Raw genomic sequence first — 17,460 nt, forward strand, 5'->3', positions numbered from 1 at the left:
GGGAAAGGCCGTCAGCTAATTCAGATCAGGGGCTGCAGCAAGCCATTCTTCCAGCTAAGGTATCATATTCTTGGTTTTTCAATAGTTAGTGTCACCCTGGAATAGATTCTCACCTTAAGTAAAGAGAATTAACATTCTTACTACATACAGGTATCTCTGTTGGTCATTAGCTTGATTAGGAACATCTGGAAGTCACAAAGCACTCAGCTAGTTTTCAAGTTCACTAAAATAATTCTGGGACTGAATTTGGGTTGCCGTATTCTGAGGAGCAAAAACCCAGGACCCCCCCCCACCCGGCATCTCTGTTGCCTCCTCCCTGCCGCTGACCCCTTCCTCGCCTGCCTGCTCACTCCCCCCCCCCCCGTCCATCTCCCCTTATCTTTGCTGTCTTCAGCTTCCTGCTCAGGAGATCCTGCCAGGCCTTGGAAACGTTGCGCCAGGCCTGGCGACTGCCTGAAACAGTAGAGGCCTGGCGCAACCCCAGGTAGGCTGTGCAAGGTCTGCCAGCTGCTAGGAACAACACGAGGCCTAGCGTGGCCCCAAGAAGGCCACGCAAGGCTGCCCGATGTGGCGCTTCTTGTTCTGGGGCACAGCACCTTCTGAGCATGTGCGTGCCCCCCCCCATTTATATTTTTAATCCAAACCTTGGCATTCCATAAAAAATGCAAAAATCTGGCCTGATGGGCATGCTGGTCCCCCAAAATAGGACAAGTCTGGGACATCCCGGCTGTATGGCAACCCTAACTGAATGTAAAAAAATAAATAGAGGTGGGGGCACCAAGCCCAAGAAATAGATCTGAAAAAGTCAACAGCTTGCTCCCTGCTTTGTGATTTTTCAGCTACTTAGTATTATTTATTCTAGTTATTAGTCACCTCATGCACCTTCCAAATAATGTACAATAAAACAAACATAAACTGTCAAATTAAATTAAAATATGGGAACACAACAAAATGCAAACAATTAAATGGATGCTTTAGTTGAGATTCTTGCATTGCAGGAGGTTGGACTAGATGACTCTACAATTCCATGAAATAAATAAAGACAAGGCAAACCACAATGACCGCTCCCCGCTTAAAATGGGGGGCGACCTTTGCGTGGACGCGTGCAGCCCCTAGATCTGGAGCGGCTCCAACAGCATAGGCTTGGCTTTGCCTTCCCTCAGGTGGGATACCTGGAGGTCTCCGCCTACCTCAGTCAGTTGTCCAATCCCACCTGGGGGAAGCATTGCCAAGGAGACCAGGCCAGGTAGGGGAGGGATTACCTGCCCACACAATAGAGGGAGGATCTTACCTGGGAATCCTCACTTGGCTCCAGAGCTTCTCCCACCCTACCCACCCTCAGTTAATGTCTTATTTTGCAGGTTAACTTTTCTTCACATGTTTTGCAGGTTAGCTTCTCTTCACAGCTATGTGGGCGCTGCTATGTTAAGTTCGCTGTTAAAGGGCCGGAAAGGAATTTCCCTGCATTGGCAGGTGTCAGGGGCACAGGAGCAGAGGCACAGGGGAGAGAGGAAACGGAGAGCGAAGGGGAAGAATCTGAGGGCAGCGTAGGGGAGTATGACAGTGGCCCAAGAGATTCCATGAGTTTCTCCAGCGATTCAGAAGATTCCCAGAGGGGGGCGCCGATGGCCAGGGCAAGGGGGGTCCCAGGGGGGACGCACCAGAAGCAAGGGGCCAGCGGGGACTCCCAAAGCAGCAGCGGAAGATCAGGACCAGTTCCCCCACCAGAGCGTAGTGGGGGGGAAGAGTCCCACGTATCAGGGCCAGCGTCTCCTCCAGTAGGGAGAGAAGATGAGTCAGGGCTGACCACGCCTCTATCAGAGAGTGAGAGAACGGAGGGGAAGTCAGGTCCAGCTAGCCCCCCCGAAGAGGGAAGCAGTGACAGGAGCAGTGTAACGGTCAGGAGAAAGGTTGCCGGCTGGGCGCGCGCGCCAAGTTCAAATGTACAGGCGCGCGGGACGGCAGAAAACCCGGATTGGGAACCAGGTCCTAAAGCCCACCGGAGGCAGGGGGAAGACTCAGGGGGCTCAGCGTCAGAAGAGTCTAGAAAGGGCAAGACCCCAGTGGACAGGCGGACCCAGAGGAGGAAAGAGCAAAGGAAGAGGTGGAGCAAGGCTAGAGTCTTAAACTGGTGTCTGGGGGGAGGAGATTCAGACGGAGCTTCAGCGGTCTAGAGTTCAAGACGTAGAGCTGCGCGCCGCGGCTTTGAAATCGAAACTGAACTTCAATAAAGACTTTTGTATATAACAAGAACTGGCGTTGGTCCTTTGTGAGCTGGGACCTCGGGCAGCTCTGACAGCAGGTTACGCCTTTCCCGTAGCAAAACGTCACAACTTTGGCAGTATCAGGCCTTGGGCGGAATCCTTTAGTCCATCTTCCTCTTTGCGGCGGCGATACCAGGGTTCCCCGTTGAAAGGGTTTTCTGAAGGGAGGCTTTGGCCGTACGCCGAAAGGTCGTCATTGCTCTCCCCTGCGGCGGCGGCGTAACGGGGGCGGCTATCTCTGGTTGAACATATGTTCTCCAGAGCCAGCCCATCCCCCCCCCCACACACACTGGATAACCCTGATGCTCCCTAAGTCCCCGGCTGGGGACTGGGGAGGGAGAACGCCCAATGCCTGAGCCAAGGTCTACCCACATTTGAAATTTAATAAAGTTGTGGCCAATTTAATCCCATAGCACGTTGTCTTGAGTCGTTATTCCACATGACGGGGGGATCGCGCGGGATCTGGGGACTCTGCCTGTCCACGCAATAAGATTATCAAAGCAAAAGTCAAGAATGTCATTCCTCTTGGTGGTTATTCAAAACTAAAATAATAGAAACTCAGCTGGAGGATAGCAGGATTAAAGCACAGAGTCAAGGAAGCTGAATCCAGATGAAACTGAAGTTTTATATGTTCCAAGCTCTCAGATCTAGGAAGTGGGGAAGCAGCCTATCTGGGTGGGATTACACTCCTGTGGGTAGCAGTTCATTAGCCTGGGGGTCCTCCTGGATTCAATATTGTCAGTGGAGGCTCACAAGGCCACAGTGGCCTATTTCCCGCTGTGGCTGGTTGGCCAGCTATGACCCCTTTTCGGACGGAGATGATTTGGCCACTATACCCCATTCTTTGGTAACTTCCAGACTGGATTATTGCAATGCACTCCATGTGGGGCTACTCTCGAAGGCGTCTCAGAAATGTCAGCTGGTCCAAAATGTGGCAAGATTGCTGGCTGTACTTGTTGCCAATTCATTTCCAGGCAGAACTGAAGATGCTTGCATTAGTGTTTAAAACCCTACATGACAGGCACCAAATATCTGAAAGATCTTCTTCCCTACAGCCCCTCTTGGTAGTTCCACTGATCTCAGAAATTTATAGGGTGGCAGCCTGAGAGAAGGCTTTATCTGTGGTGGGCCCTAAGCTGTAGAATTGCCTGCCCACAGAGGTGCATCTGGCACCTTCATTGCATAGTTCCTGTTGTTCGCTGACAACACAGCTCTCATACCCTCTGACATCTTGCTGATCAAAACTGGGACGCTTGCTTTTTTGGTCCCGAGCTCTCGCAGGAGCCAGCTGACTCACACAAGAGCACAAGGCCAAAAAATTAGCATCACTGGTCTAGCACTCTGGCGTGAATCAGCTGGTTTGCATGAGACCAAAAACGAGCGTCCTTTGGTTCAACACTCTGACAAGAGCCAACTAACTGGAGTGCTGGACCCCAAAATGGGGCATTCTGGATTCCAATCACAAGCCAGGATGGCTTCTGTTATGCCGGTTATGACCCCTTTGCTCTGAACTTTGACAATTAATTATATGCATAGACCCACCCTGTTCCTTTGACTGTATTTCTCTACGAAAGAAATGCACAACAGTAAGGAATGGGGTGGTGGAATTGAGAAGCCATTAAAAGCAACAATAAAAGATGATTTAAAGTACATCAGAAGCAGGAAACCAGTTAGAGGGACTTTTGGACAACAAATAAGTTAAAGGAAGGACTTGTTCACACAGAGGTTTCCTGTGGAAATTGCTCCCTCAAGAGGTTGTGATATCCTGCCAATTTTAACTCCCTCCAATATCTGGGCGGGATCTGAATACCACTTGCTAGAGAATGTGAGTAGAATAGTGTTGTCGGGCAACAGGCCTCTTGTCTGATCCAGCAAGGCTCTTCTTGACACTAAGGCATGCATTAATTCACATATAATTTTCAGGACCTCCTGTCTAGGACTTCTTTTTTCTTGAGGTGCTGCTGCCAGTCAGAGTAGGTAGCCATACAACAGGAACAGAAGGCAGAATGCAATCTCTTGGGATTGTTTTGATATGAAGCCTTCAACCCTTTATGTACTTACTTGGGAGTAAGACACACTGGGATCAGAGGGACTGACTTCTGAATAGTCAGGCATAGAATTGCTCTACAAATATTGTTATATCACAATGTTCATAAGGAAAACCAGAATTTTTAAACCTAGATAAATAATAAATCGGTTCTGCAATAGAAAGGAAAGCTTTTCTCCAGGGAACATGTAGGCTCAGAATTTACTTAAAAGGCAATGGAACCGGCTTATGCACAGATTTATTTATTTATTTATCTGAAAAACTGGCTGTGGGCATGCTTGTTTGATCATTAAGTGATGCCTACTGATTCAACAGTGGGAGTAGAATTTGCATCTCCAGAATTCCCAGGAAATGGTGCCTGCTTGAGATCAAGAAGCAGATGTTTCCCAGTTTTCATTTCCTTACCTTCTCTAAACAAATTACAGCACAAACTGTGAGCCCTTTGGAATCTTATGCACTTTATCATTACGCCTTATATATTTCTGCGTTAGAAGCTCAGGCAGAACAAATTTTTGCACCGTGTCACACTCCCACTGTATTAATAAACATGTCTTGCCTCATGCTGAATGTCGCTGAGCAAATGGGCAATTTTGGGGGGAGTTCTCAAAGCTGGGAGAAGATTCATGAACAAATCTACATTTAGAATGTATGTCCAAAACAACTGAGCAGTAATAGATTCACACCACTATTTTTGTACCTTAATATGAAGTCCATGGACTTCAAGCTCCATGTGGATTGCCCCCATGGTATACTAATAAAAAGTGTAAAGAATTACCTTCTTGTTCGCCAGAAGGCATTATAAAAATTGCACAGTATTACCAAAGTACAAATGCAAACTCATAGCTATTTTAATATATTTACCATATACAGTGGTACCTCGGGATGCAAATGGGACCCGTTCCGGAGCCCTGTTTGCATCCTGAACAGTACATAAGATGTGACGGCGAGTCTGCGCGGGTCGCGTTTTGATGCTTCCGCGCATGCGCGTGACGTTATTTGAGCGTCTGCGCATGCGCGAGCGGTGAAACCCAGAAGTAACGCACTCCGTTACTTCTGGGTTGCCGCGGAGTGCAACCAGAAAGCACTCAACCTGAAGCACTTTCAACCCGAGTTATGACTGTATTCAGCAGACCAGAAGGGGAAAGGAGAAAAACACGGATTACGTTTTATATAAGCTTCAATTTTTTACAGAATACATCTCAAGAAACAAGATGATGCAAAGCAAACTCCCTGTATCAACCCATTCTTGCCTTGCCGAATTTGGCACCATCTTTGTCAGTCACAGTTCATTATAGCAAAAGAAGCTAAGCTCTCCTTGCTGCTGCTGTAAAATGAAGCACTGGTGTATCGTTGAAAAACATTTCTTCCGGTTCCCAGCCGGAGGTCACAGTGTGCTTTGAAGCATGGGAATTCGGGACCTCTAAAATGTTGGCTTTGGCAAGCTCACCGCAGTGTCCTGGGTATACAGATTAATCCTCTGCAGCAGCAGACATTTATACACACTAAATAAACCGAGACCTGATGAGTGGCTAAAAGACTGAGCTGAAGTTTAGGGAGTCTCCAGTTGGAGTTCAAGCACGCAGCGAAGGCATACTTCTACATTCCAATGTATTAGTGCCTATTGAATTTTTCAACTTTCAATTTCCAAAAATAAGGGGTGCAGAAAAGTTGTAACATGGCTTGGGAATTCAAAAGATATTTTGGCTAAATTAATATAATTTAGTTTTGCTTTGAAAGTAAAATGTGTGTAAAAGTGCATAAAAATCATTTCAATGATTGCCAAGTACTTACCATATTTTTTGCTCTATAAGACTCACTTTTTCCCTTCTAAAAAGTAAGGGGAAATGTGTGTGCGTCTTATGGAGTGAATGCAGGCTGCACAGCTATCTCAGAAGCCAGAACAGCAAGAGGGATTGCTGCTTTCACTGCGCAGCGATCCCTCTTGCTGTTCTGGCTTCTGAGATTCAGAATATTTTTTCCTTGTTTTCCTCCTCCAAAAACTAGGTGTGTCTTGTGGTCTGATGCATCTTATAGAGCGAAAAATACAGTATATGTTAATATTATATCATTTATTTATTTATTATTTAGCATTACCTGACATTTTCAGAAGGTAAAAGTAAAATTATTTGCTTTTCCAAAAGGAGTTTAAGTGCCTCTTCATCAAAAGTAGACTTATCATGCTAAATGCTGTCCAGTCACAAAAAATAATAGCAGATTTGAATTCCTCACACCCAAAACCACAGTTTTAAGACCCCTCACTGAAGAAATTTACAAAAATTAAGTTTCACCCCCTAAAATGGCACACCTTACTAACATATCTAACAATGGCATCAATAAAAGCTTCTTTTCTCCCTTGCTGTTGTAGCTTGCTAGGAAAATGATGTACCTTCTAAGCAATCGTGGCTCAATAATATATGAGAATGGTAAAACAGCATACAAAGCCCAAACAACTAAGAACATAAAAGCAGGTAAGTGGGCTTTACAAAGCAAGGCAAGGCAAGGCAGATTAGGGGTGGGGAATTGGGTGTGGCTTAACTTTGATGGGCGGGTCCATCACGTGATGTCATATTGGCATCAGGTGTCAACTTGAAAGGGGCTCACAGAGCCAAAAAGCTGGTTTGCTCCGGCTTTTGGTGCCGATCAGCTGCTACATGCTGAAAGCTACTTAGTGCAGCCCGATCCCACTGGAGCTCAGGTGGTCAGCACTGAGCAGGATTCCTGTTTGCCAAGATCAAAAGAATGATTGGGAGGGAACTCCAAACTCCCCAATGTTCCTTTGCAGCCATGTCTTCACCTGCTCACACCTGATGTCACATGTGACGTCAGGTGTAGGGCAGATGGGTGTGGTTTGGGGAAAATCAGTCTTGTGGGTTAAATTAAGAGCCCTGCCATAGCTAATTGTTGTTGTTTAGTCGTTTAGTCGTGTCCGACTCTTCGTGACCCCCTGGACCAGAGCACGCCAGGCACTCCTGTCTTCCACTGCCTCCCACAGTTTGGTCAAACTCATGCTGGTAGCTTCAAGAACGCTATCCAACCATCTCGTCCTCTGTCGCCCCCTTCTCCTTGTGCCCTCCATCTTTCCCAATATCAGGGTCTTTTCTAGGGAGTCTTCTCTTCTCATGAGGTGGCCAAAGTATTGGAGTCTCAGCTTCAGGATCTGTCCTTCCAGAGAGCGCCATAGCTAATTACCCTACCTTTTATATAGACTAGTCTGCTTAGCCCAGTACCACCTCCTCCAGCTGGCAGTGGCACTTCCATTCACATTGCTGCTAGCTGGGATCCTTTGGTCTGGGAGGTTATCGGGGCATGGAAAGCATCCACTCTGACAATGAATTGAATTGTGGCCTCTAATCTATTTGCAGTTGAAGATTACAAAAAAACCCCTGCTACTTTAATTTCATTCACATTTTGTGTAATGGGTGCGATGTGCAAAACAAGAAGCTGCAAATCAGCATAGTACATGCGAACATATGTATTTGTGTAGCTGCTGGCACTGTTATTGTTAGCATGGAAAAATTCAAAAATAAAACATTTTAAAAATTTATGTTGTGGGTTTTTTGTATTCTGTCTACATTTTACCTTCTTGGTCTATTTCTAAACATGTGTCCCCATTCTGATCCCTTGGTAGGGTAGGGTATTGTGCTCAAATACAATGTGGCCAGGGGATGCAGGTGAGCCAAGTGCATCATGAGAAACAGGTGAGAGGTCCACATCTGCTCTCACTGCTTAAGAGCTTTAAAGCTATGGGCATGATTGTTCAAACTCATTCTCTGCGGTTCCAGAAGACAGGACTAGAACCAGAGCATGGAGATTGCATGGAAGCAGATTTCAGCTGAAAGTTAGGAGAACCTTCTAAACAGGAAGAGCCATTTGGCAGTGGAACAGGCTGCCTTGGGAGGTAGTGGGCTACTTATATTTGGGTTTTCAAAAGAGCATAGACCTCCCAGGGTCCCTCACCACAACATTTCTTGATGTCCTGTGCACTGTGCCCTCCTTCCATCTATCTGGTCTTCAGAACAAGGAAACCCAAAAGCTTCTTGCCCTTTGTTTTATTTTACTTATATATTTAAAATATTTTGAGACCACCATTCATACAATTTTCAAGGTGGTTTACAACGTGCTTTTGCAGAATAACCAGAATCTCTTCTAATTTGCTTGGTCGTTTTAGAATAATAATTTATTTGTTGCTGTTGTTGTTGTTGCGATTAATAGAATAGTAATAGTTTTGAAAGTGCCATGAGATTCTTCTGTGAACTAAGTGAAAATACTAGTCAGAAAATATAGGGTTGTCTTTCCAACTTTATTATGGGTTATGCTTTTCTAAAGAATGATGTCCAGACTAACTATTTTTGGAAGATCAGAAACTTCTGAGGGAGCACTGCGCAGATTAGAGGAGAGCAAGAAAATCGTAAACAGAATAAAATCCAGCAGAAAGCTGCTTCTGCTGTTTTAAACCCTTGTTCAACATATGGGCTGAAACCCAACCATGTCAGCTTGAAAGGAAAGCTCTTTCATAGTTCATGAGGGACTATGCATTTAAAATGAGTTGGGGAGCTTCTAAGCAGGACAGTTGAAAGTATTTAAATATTTAGTTAATGTCTCTGGCCTGTGAAGAAATGGCTCCGTGTTATATTGATGCGGATTTTAAAAATATTTGCTTGAGGGTGAAATTCTTGCACTCATTATTTCTTGTGCTCTGGTGGAATACTCTGCAGTCTTTATATGTGTTTCACAAAGTTGCTGGAAGGCCAGCAACATTCCATTATGCTTGTGATTATCACCGCACTACCCCCAGCAATCTAGAGACAAATTTCATTCTGTGATCGCCCCCCCCCCCCGGTGGCTCTTCAGATGTTGCTGGTCTCCCTACTCCCATCAGCCAAATGTAGCATGGTCAATGGTCTGGGATGATGGGAGCTGTAGAAGTCCAGCAACATCTGGAAGCAGGCAGATTTCCCACCAATCTCTTAGCCTCGTGTCAAAGGTCATGGTGCAGATCCTCAGTGCCAAGAATAGGCACAACTCTAAAAACAATAGATGGAATTCAATGGACATCTACTAGGGAGGAAGCCACAATGCACTTAGGAGACATAACTTCTAAATAATCCTGCATGGGCTCAGTCAAAGTCCTGAATAGTAGAAACATGACAGTATTTTGGTCTTCACTTGATCCGTGCTGATTACATCAATAGCTTAGAAACTCTAAAAATGGACAGCTGCCATTTGTTTATGCAACACAAAGATTCTTTCAAATAAAAGGAAATGCTTTGCTTTTTCAAGTGTCCCATTCAGCAGAAAACTCTGTTTTTCATTTTGTGAAATCTATTTGAAAACAAAACAAATTGCTATCCATATTGAGCTGACAAGGAAGCAGCTTGAATAATAGAAATTTCAGGCAAAAGGGGTAAACATTTCAGTGTTTTCTTCTCAAGGGCATAAAGAAATACTCTTAGAAAGTAGAGGGTTTATTTTTTTAAAAATAACATTTCAAATGCTGTGAAGGACTAATTGCATTATTGCCTGACCCTGTGAAGTTCGCCTAAAAGTTTCCACAGAGCAAAAGGCTCACAAGCCATCATTTGCAGCACAATCCTATGACTGTTAACTCAAAGCTACTCTTCAATGAGTTGAATGGGGCTTACTTCCACATAAGCGCATACAGAATTGCATCCATAACATCCTAACACTTCAACAAGAGATGGGTTGATGTGTCATGTACAGGCCTGGCAATAGTGATTGGCCAAGACCCCCCAGGGGTTCACAAAGACCCCTCACCAGCCTGGCCTGGCCAGACTATCACTCGCCACTCTCCCCGCTAGCTCCCTGGGCAGCTATTTTAGTGGTTGGGAAGTGGTGGTGCTGTTTCTGAATAGGAGCTCTGCTCTGCTCTGTCAGTTTGTGAAGGGGTTATTGGATGGGTAGCCCTGATTTTAAAGCAGGAGGGTGGATTGTAGAACCTTCTCTTCCTCCTAGCACTGTGATTCTAAGGTGTATTCACCAAATCACATTCAACAAATCATATGGCGGTGTCCTGAGACTGGGCCACTTCAGTCAACTGGTGGAGGTGCATGATGTTTCTAAATCCTGCCCCTTTATTATTTGTGAAAGAACATTCCCTGAATGTAGGAAACTATGTATATGAAGGGAACTAATATAGCTAGGACTTTTCTTCCCAGTTTATTTATTTTGCACATAAAAAAGCTATTATAGGTTTGTCTGTTTTTTTTCTTTTTTAATGATGGAGCTTAAACAAATTTAATGTTTCTCTCTCTCTCTCTATATATATATATAATATTTATTAAAGTTTCAACAATTACAGAACAAAAAACAAAAACAAAAAACGCAAAAAAAATGCATTAGATCTCCTCATTACCATTCTTTCATTAGCTTATTTCCTTCACCTCCTCACACCTCCCTTTTTTGTATTCTAGGTCTATTATCTATTTCAGCAAATCCTTTCCCTCTTTTAAAATTTTTGTCCTGTAAATTGTCTTAATATAATGTAACTTTACTTTTCCTCCTTTCACCAATTAACAGTCAGTTATTCCCAAATCCTTTATATCCTTCCTGCTAAAATCATATAATATTGTTCCAACATCCTTCTAACAGATATTAATTTTACAGTGTTTCTGTAAATAGTCTTTAAATTTCCTCCAATCTTCCTCCACCGACTCCAAATTTAATGTTTCTCTGTTTCTCCTGCAGTCTGAAATGGGGCAGTCCAGAATAAACTCCCTTTATGTGCATTTGATGGGCATAAAATATATTATCGCTGAAACAGTAACTGGCAATATAATATATATTTTTACACACTCAGTGAAGCAAAGAGCAAGCTGAATTCTATATAAACTGTAAAAGATATCTGAAGTGTGTATAGGTCAGCACCTCAACCAGGGTAGATCGGTGAAAGTCCACAGAAGTCAATGAACCTAACAACTACTTGATGTAAATTAGTGGCACTCCACTGAGAGCAGGAGGGGCTACGCTGATTTATCTGTGCAGAAGATCTAGTGCTTTTAACCTGGAAATATTTCATTTTTAAAAAACACTCAGAATGCCATTATTGGGCAAACTATGCAGCACTGCAGAGCCATAGGGCATCAGCACGTATAATTAAAGGGAACAAGAAAACACGTATTAAGCATATTCCATTGGGTGCCAGTAGCTTCAAACTGTCTGAACAGAACCCAAGAAATGTATTGTAATTAATCTGGCAATTCTTTTTTTCACAACAGGCGTGCCACAGATTTTAATTTATGTAGATTGACAGCATGTTCTTGGAAGACAAAGGCATTATAATTTCATTGCCTGGGAACCTCGTTATTAGAATCAAATATTTTCCTTCAAATGTTAATCAAATAGAACATCCATGCATCATGACCCTGAAAGCTTTTCAAAGCTAAGGCAGGGAAGCCTGATGTTGGATCTGCACTGTCAGGGACGCAGCGGGAGCGCAGGGAGGGGAGGAGATGGAGAGCGAGGGGGAGCAATCCGAGGGCAGCGTAGGAGAAGAAGACAGTAGCCCGAGAGATTCCATGAGCCTCTCCAGCGAATCGGAAGATTCACAGAAGGGGGCGCCGGTGGCCAGGGCAAGGGGGGCCCCAAGGGGGACACCCCAGAAGCAAGGGGCCAGCGGGGACTCCCAGAGCAGCAGTTGGAAATCAGGACCAGCTTCCCCACCAGAGCGCAGTGGGGGGGAGGAGTCCCAGGTATCGGGACCAGCGTATTCACCACCAGCGAGAGGAGATGAGTCAGAATTGACCACGCCTCCATCGGAGAGCGGGGGAACGGTCAAGAGGAAGGTTGCCGGCTGGGCGCGCGCGCCAAGTTCAAATGTACAGGCAAGCAGCACAGCAGGTAGCCCGGATAGGGAACCAGGTCCTAAAGCCCGCCGGAAGGAGGGGGAGGAATCAGGGGGGTCAGCGTCAGAAGAGTCCAGAAAGGATGAAACCCCAGCGGGCAGGAGGGCCCAGAGGAGGAAGGAACTTAGGAAGAGGTGGAGCACGGCTAGAGTCTTAAACTGGTGTGGAAGGGGAGGAGACTCAGATGGAGCTTCACCGGTCTAGGGGTTAAGACGTAGAGTTGTACGCTGCGGCTTTGAAATGGAAACCAAACTTCAATAAAGACTTTTGTACATAACGACAGCCTGGCGTTGGTCCTCTGTGAGCTGGGACCAAGGGGCAGCTCTGACATGCACCCTTTGCTGTTACAGTACAAACAAACAAAGATCCCTACTAGTGTCACAAAACCATTGACTGGGGTCCCTGGAGGTCTTATCCAAAGTCTCTGCAAGTGGTGCAGAATACCTAAGAGGCAGGGCAAGGGAGAATCCAAGGAGGAGAAACCACACACTTTTCCTGGCCACATAAATATGGAAAGAGGGCATGGGTGTCTGAAGGAATTTATCCAGGGGTGTGGTGAAGAGGAGAAGAATACTTCAAATAAACAAACACGATGAGCATCAGAGAACAAGTCTACCATTTCCAGTAGATCAGGTGACACAGCAGTGGCGAGACTTTCAGAAGTCTGGCTCCTGCAAAGTAGGACTACCCTTCCGCTGGTTCTCAGTGGGTAGACCAGCTGCACATCTATGGTTAGACCCAAAGCCCAATCATCTTCTCAGTCATTGCTGAAATCCCCATCTTCCCCCTGGCTCACTTCATCAGCTCCAGACCATAGTTAATTGCACCACTACTACAATAAACTGCACAGCTACCTCTTCACTGCATCTCCTTAAAATAACGCACTGGATATCAACACTGGACTACACTTCAGGGCTGCCAGACACTACTCTAACTCCCCACCTCACCGTCACCCCAGCAAAATGGGTACTATGACAACAATGGGTTACTTTGCAGGGCAGACATAACTCACAATCTCTCAACCTTGCCCTCTGCATTGTGGATATAAATATGATGGGTTTTATCCGCATTGGCTTTAGCAGGGTATTTATTTTTTTAACAACACAGGGGTCACTTTTTTCTTTGTTTTTGGTATGAAATGAGACTTGAATTAGAAAGATTACGAACTTCTGTCTTTGTTGTGGCCTTTTGTTTTGGGAGAGGCGTCCTCCTGCCTAGTCACACAGGCAGCACCACAAAATCCCTCGGTATCTAAATTGTTTTCTGTGGGGCATCAACCACTTCTCCTCCACCAGGGAAGACGAACTGAAAAGGCTTTAGATTTGTTGACTTAAAGGCAGCGGAAAGTGGGAGCAGACTACTATCAGAGTAAGATTCTTGCACACCTGGAGATTAATTTTGAAACACGTGGGGCATATCATGTTATGATATATTTGCACGTCTGACAGTCAAACTAGATATGACATTTGCCACATAGTGTGGTGATGTGTAGTCTTTTTTTTTTTTTCAAATAGCTGGTGTGGGCAGGCAATGACGCAGAGGGGAGGGAAGGAGTAGGGGCTTTAATCCTTTCTTATCTTCAGAAACCAATAGGAACTTTCTTCCAATTTCAAACAGGACGTATGAAGGACCAATTCCATTTAGGACCACAGCAATGGGAAAGAATGCAAGGCCCTTGTCACTTGTCCATGGCACCAGGTTGTTGTTTTTTTTTGGGGGGGGGTCCTTTTAGAATTGTTTGTGTGTTTGTGTGTCAGTCTTCTTTAGTCTCCTAGCAAATCTGCATGAACTTCATCAATAGAACATTTCCTTTCTTCACTGCCTTTCCACCACATGGCAAATCTTCTGTGCTTTTTGTTCCCTCTTCCAGGCATCTTGCAGGCCTTTCCTCACCTGGCCTGGGAGGGACGGTGGAGCCCTGACTGACTCCAGCTACAAAAGAGGAGGCTGCCGAACAGATTCTTGGGCTGGGGTATTGCTTAACGGGGATTGTTACTGGGGGGTTTTGTTGCTGTAATTGATATTGACTGTTTGTATCTTTATTTTTAGATCTTATTATGATTTATTTGGAAATTGATGTATTTTGCTTATTGTTGATGACAACCTTTGTAATTATGTAAACCTTGAGTTTTAGCTATGGAAAGGTGGCATATAAATAAAATGATGTGATTATCTCTGTCCCAAATCCCATTTACTCTGGATGTGTGAAGCTGCCCTTATACCAAATATGACTCTTGCTCAATGATCTACTCCATCTAGCTCTCCAATGCTTCAGACAGAGACATTGCTACCAGTGAACTTTTTACCCAGAGACACCGGAGATAGAACCCGGGACTTCATGCAACAAAGCATGCACTCTAGCTGGGGCCCGCCCAAGTCATTTTGGCACCCAAAGCAGACCCCAAAATGGTGCCTCCTCCCCACCAGGTAAAAAGGGATGAGGGGAAATCTACATCAGGAACAAGAGGGGAAGAAACATTGGGATCTGTTGCCCCAGTGAACCCTGCAGCCTGGGACAGTGGCTTCAGCTTGCCTCATGGGTGGGCTGGCCCTGGATCTAGCTCTGAGCTGTGGCCATGTATATGCACAATAAGGGCTAGCCTACAACCATTTTCAGTGGCCTAAGACCTGCTTGTGTGGCCTAAAAGGTGGGGGGAGTAGGGAAGGAAACTTCTGTATAGCTATTCTGCTTGGTGAGCTGAAGACTCACCATAGGTGACCAGGTGATAAACTACATAGTGTCCAAGGACTTATGTAGAGCAACCACATATTAAAAATAAACAAAAATAACAGCGCTCACGTGTGGAGGTGCTATACTCTTTCCTCAGTGCAAGTGCAAACACACTTGTGTGAGCAGGTGTTGGAGGAGGAAGCCCCTCCTTTTTCTTACTGGTCCTCCACACCAGAATCGCTGGCTCAGGGTTGAAAGAACAAAAAGACATTTTAGAATCGAACAGCCTCAAACCTTCATGCTTTGTTTTTCCTGAGAAGCAAAGAACCAGGGTGGGGGAAATGGGTTAAGGAATATTCCATAATCTGCTAAATGGTGATTACAGGGAGAGTGGAAATCTATACTAGCAAGGCAGAAAACGTTAGCTCTTTCTTCTAATATATCTGAAAAGCAATTATACATGTCATGTCAAATCTCCTTTTCACAGAGTGCTCCACAGTTTAACGGCACAGCTGGCGACTAAATCTACCCTCTCTTCTATAGAAAAGCCCTTTGCTCTGTGGAGGCAGATGGTTTGGGAAGACACCCCTATTCACATCCCAGACATTTGGGCTGCTGTACCCAATGCAAATCTAGCCTGTGTGTCTGAGAATTCTGATCTGACCACATGATGGGTTTGCTGCCTATGAGACTGCCACTGTCTTCTCTACAGCAGAGAAGGAAGAAAAGGAAACAAAGAACTGCAGAGAGCAGAGAAAGTTAAAGGCAAGAGTTTGTCTCCATAAGCACAGGGACGGAGCATAGGTCATTTGTTTGGCCCCAGGATTGCAAGTGGGTGACTAAGGCTGTGTTGATGAGCTGTGGCTCATATGCATGTTTTAGCTACAGATAATTTCAGCAGGCATTGGGTGGCTGGATCAGCACAAGAAGCATTTCTATTATGCACTTAATTATGTGCCATTTGATTTTGTGGTTTTAAAATATCACTGATCCAAATGCTACGGTCCATTTATGCAAACCAATCCTGAACAGCGTCACCCCACTGGAAACAGACACCAGCAAATAAATTATTGCCCAGGCTTCAACCCTACAGTGGCTCAGAAAAGCGATAGCAGGCCCTGTTGCTGCTATTTTACATCAGGCAAGGGTGACGCCCGTTTAAGAAGAGCAACAGTGTGCAGAAATGTCAGCACCCGCTTCACAGAGCTTATGCTCTCTCAGCACATTCTCTATGGCTTCTGGAGCCAGGTTGCCAGAATAACACCTTCAGTTAAAGGAGACCAGAGAGCAGCTACAGAAAACCCTATAGTCCTGCAGCTGAAACCTAGCTCCTCTTTTCGCTGGGTAGGCTCAATACAGAAGTCTAGACACAACAAGAAGTCCAAATTGGCACAGGTGAAAAAGGAGGTCCTGTCACAGATGGTGCGTGTGGGAAACTGGATACAGAAATAAAAGGGGGTGCTTATAACTTGTATGAAATGACAGTCATGGGGGTGGGGGTGCCTACTGAGAAAGAATGAAGGCATGCAGTTTACACAAATAAAATAAATGTTCTCAGAACAAAAACAACCTTTGTATACAATAAGCAAGAACCACTTCCTTAAAGAGAGAGAGATGACTACACACAATGTCTACAATGTCCTTAAGGAATTGCACTTCTAAGAGGTCATGAGAATTCTAGATGGAAGGCGAGAGGCAGGAGGGACCCTGCACCCTTTGCTGAGTTCCAGAATGGAGGAAAGGGTTCTGGCTACCCACAAAGGCACACTCCCTCCTTTCCCAAAACCTCCACAAAAACAGCCTTCATTTAAATGCTTAGGGTGTGAACAGCAACCCAAACCTGTATGCAAGTGAGTCAGTGTGTCTTTATTTGGGAGATTTTTTTTTCCACCCCTGAAAGACAAAAGGCTGCGCCAGACAACTGGCCTGGCAGAGGGTTTCTGTGCCATTTACCTGCGGCAGTTCAAGCATGGAACGTTTTTTGCATAATGTTTCGCTCACTTCAAAAGGCTTTGTTCTCCACTGCCTTGCTGCAGTTACAAGCCCACTGTCTAAGGCGTCGCTTTTCCAATAGCTAATTATATTAATACTGTACCCACCCCAAAAGGGGGTAGGGAATGCAGATGGACATATATTTGCTCCTTCTGTGATGCATCCCCATTTCTGCCCTCCTTGTTGGTCTTCTAGCCTTGCAGAGTTACAGTCTTAAGGGCTTTTGTGTCTGAATGGGGCTTGCCAAAAGGGATGCTCCATATCCAGGAATGAAGGAACAAAACAAAGCTTTGCCTCATTTCTCAGGCTCCCCCAGCTGCAGGGCTGCTGGTGAGGAATTTACTGAAAGTCTGCTCACCTCCTTCCACCCCTCCCAATGTTCTTGAAATTTCCATCCTTAAACAAAAGAAGGTGAGGAAGTTAAATAAGGTATCACATGACCACACTTCATGGGTGTTGGGAGGGGTGGCAGGGAAGCAATTTTAAAAAGAAAGATAGATGTTTCTTTTTAAGTCACTGGTGAAAACTCGCCTTGGTGGAGATGCAACACCTTCACAAACCTGCTCCATCCCATAAATATTAAACAGCTTTAAGCTTCTGGCTCCTGTCCTCTAACTGCATCTC

At 45.1% G+C, this 17,460-nt stretch overlaps 1 protein-coding gene across 39 annotated transcripts in view; it reads right to left on the reverse strand.

Moving 5' to 3' along the window:
• MAP2 (microtubule associated protein 2) overlaps window positions 1-17,460 on the reverse strand; it is a 343,536-nt gene that overhangs the window by 325,059 nt on the left and 1,017 nt on the right. The gene's annotated exons all lie outside the window — the stretch shown is intronic.

This window comes from Podarcis erhardii, assembly GCF_964252035.2.
Source record: "Podarcis erhardii genome assembly, chromosome: 1".
In the NCBI taxonomy this organism is placed as follows: domain Eukaryota; kingdom Metazoa; phylum Chordata; class Lepidosauria; order Squamata; family Lacertidae; genus Podarcis; species Podarcis erhardii.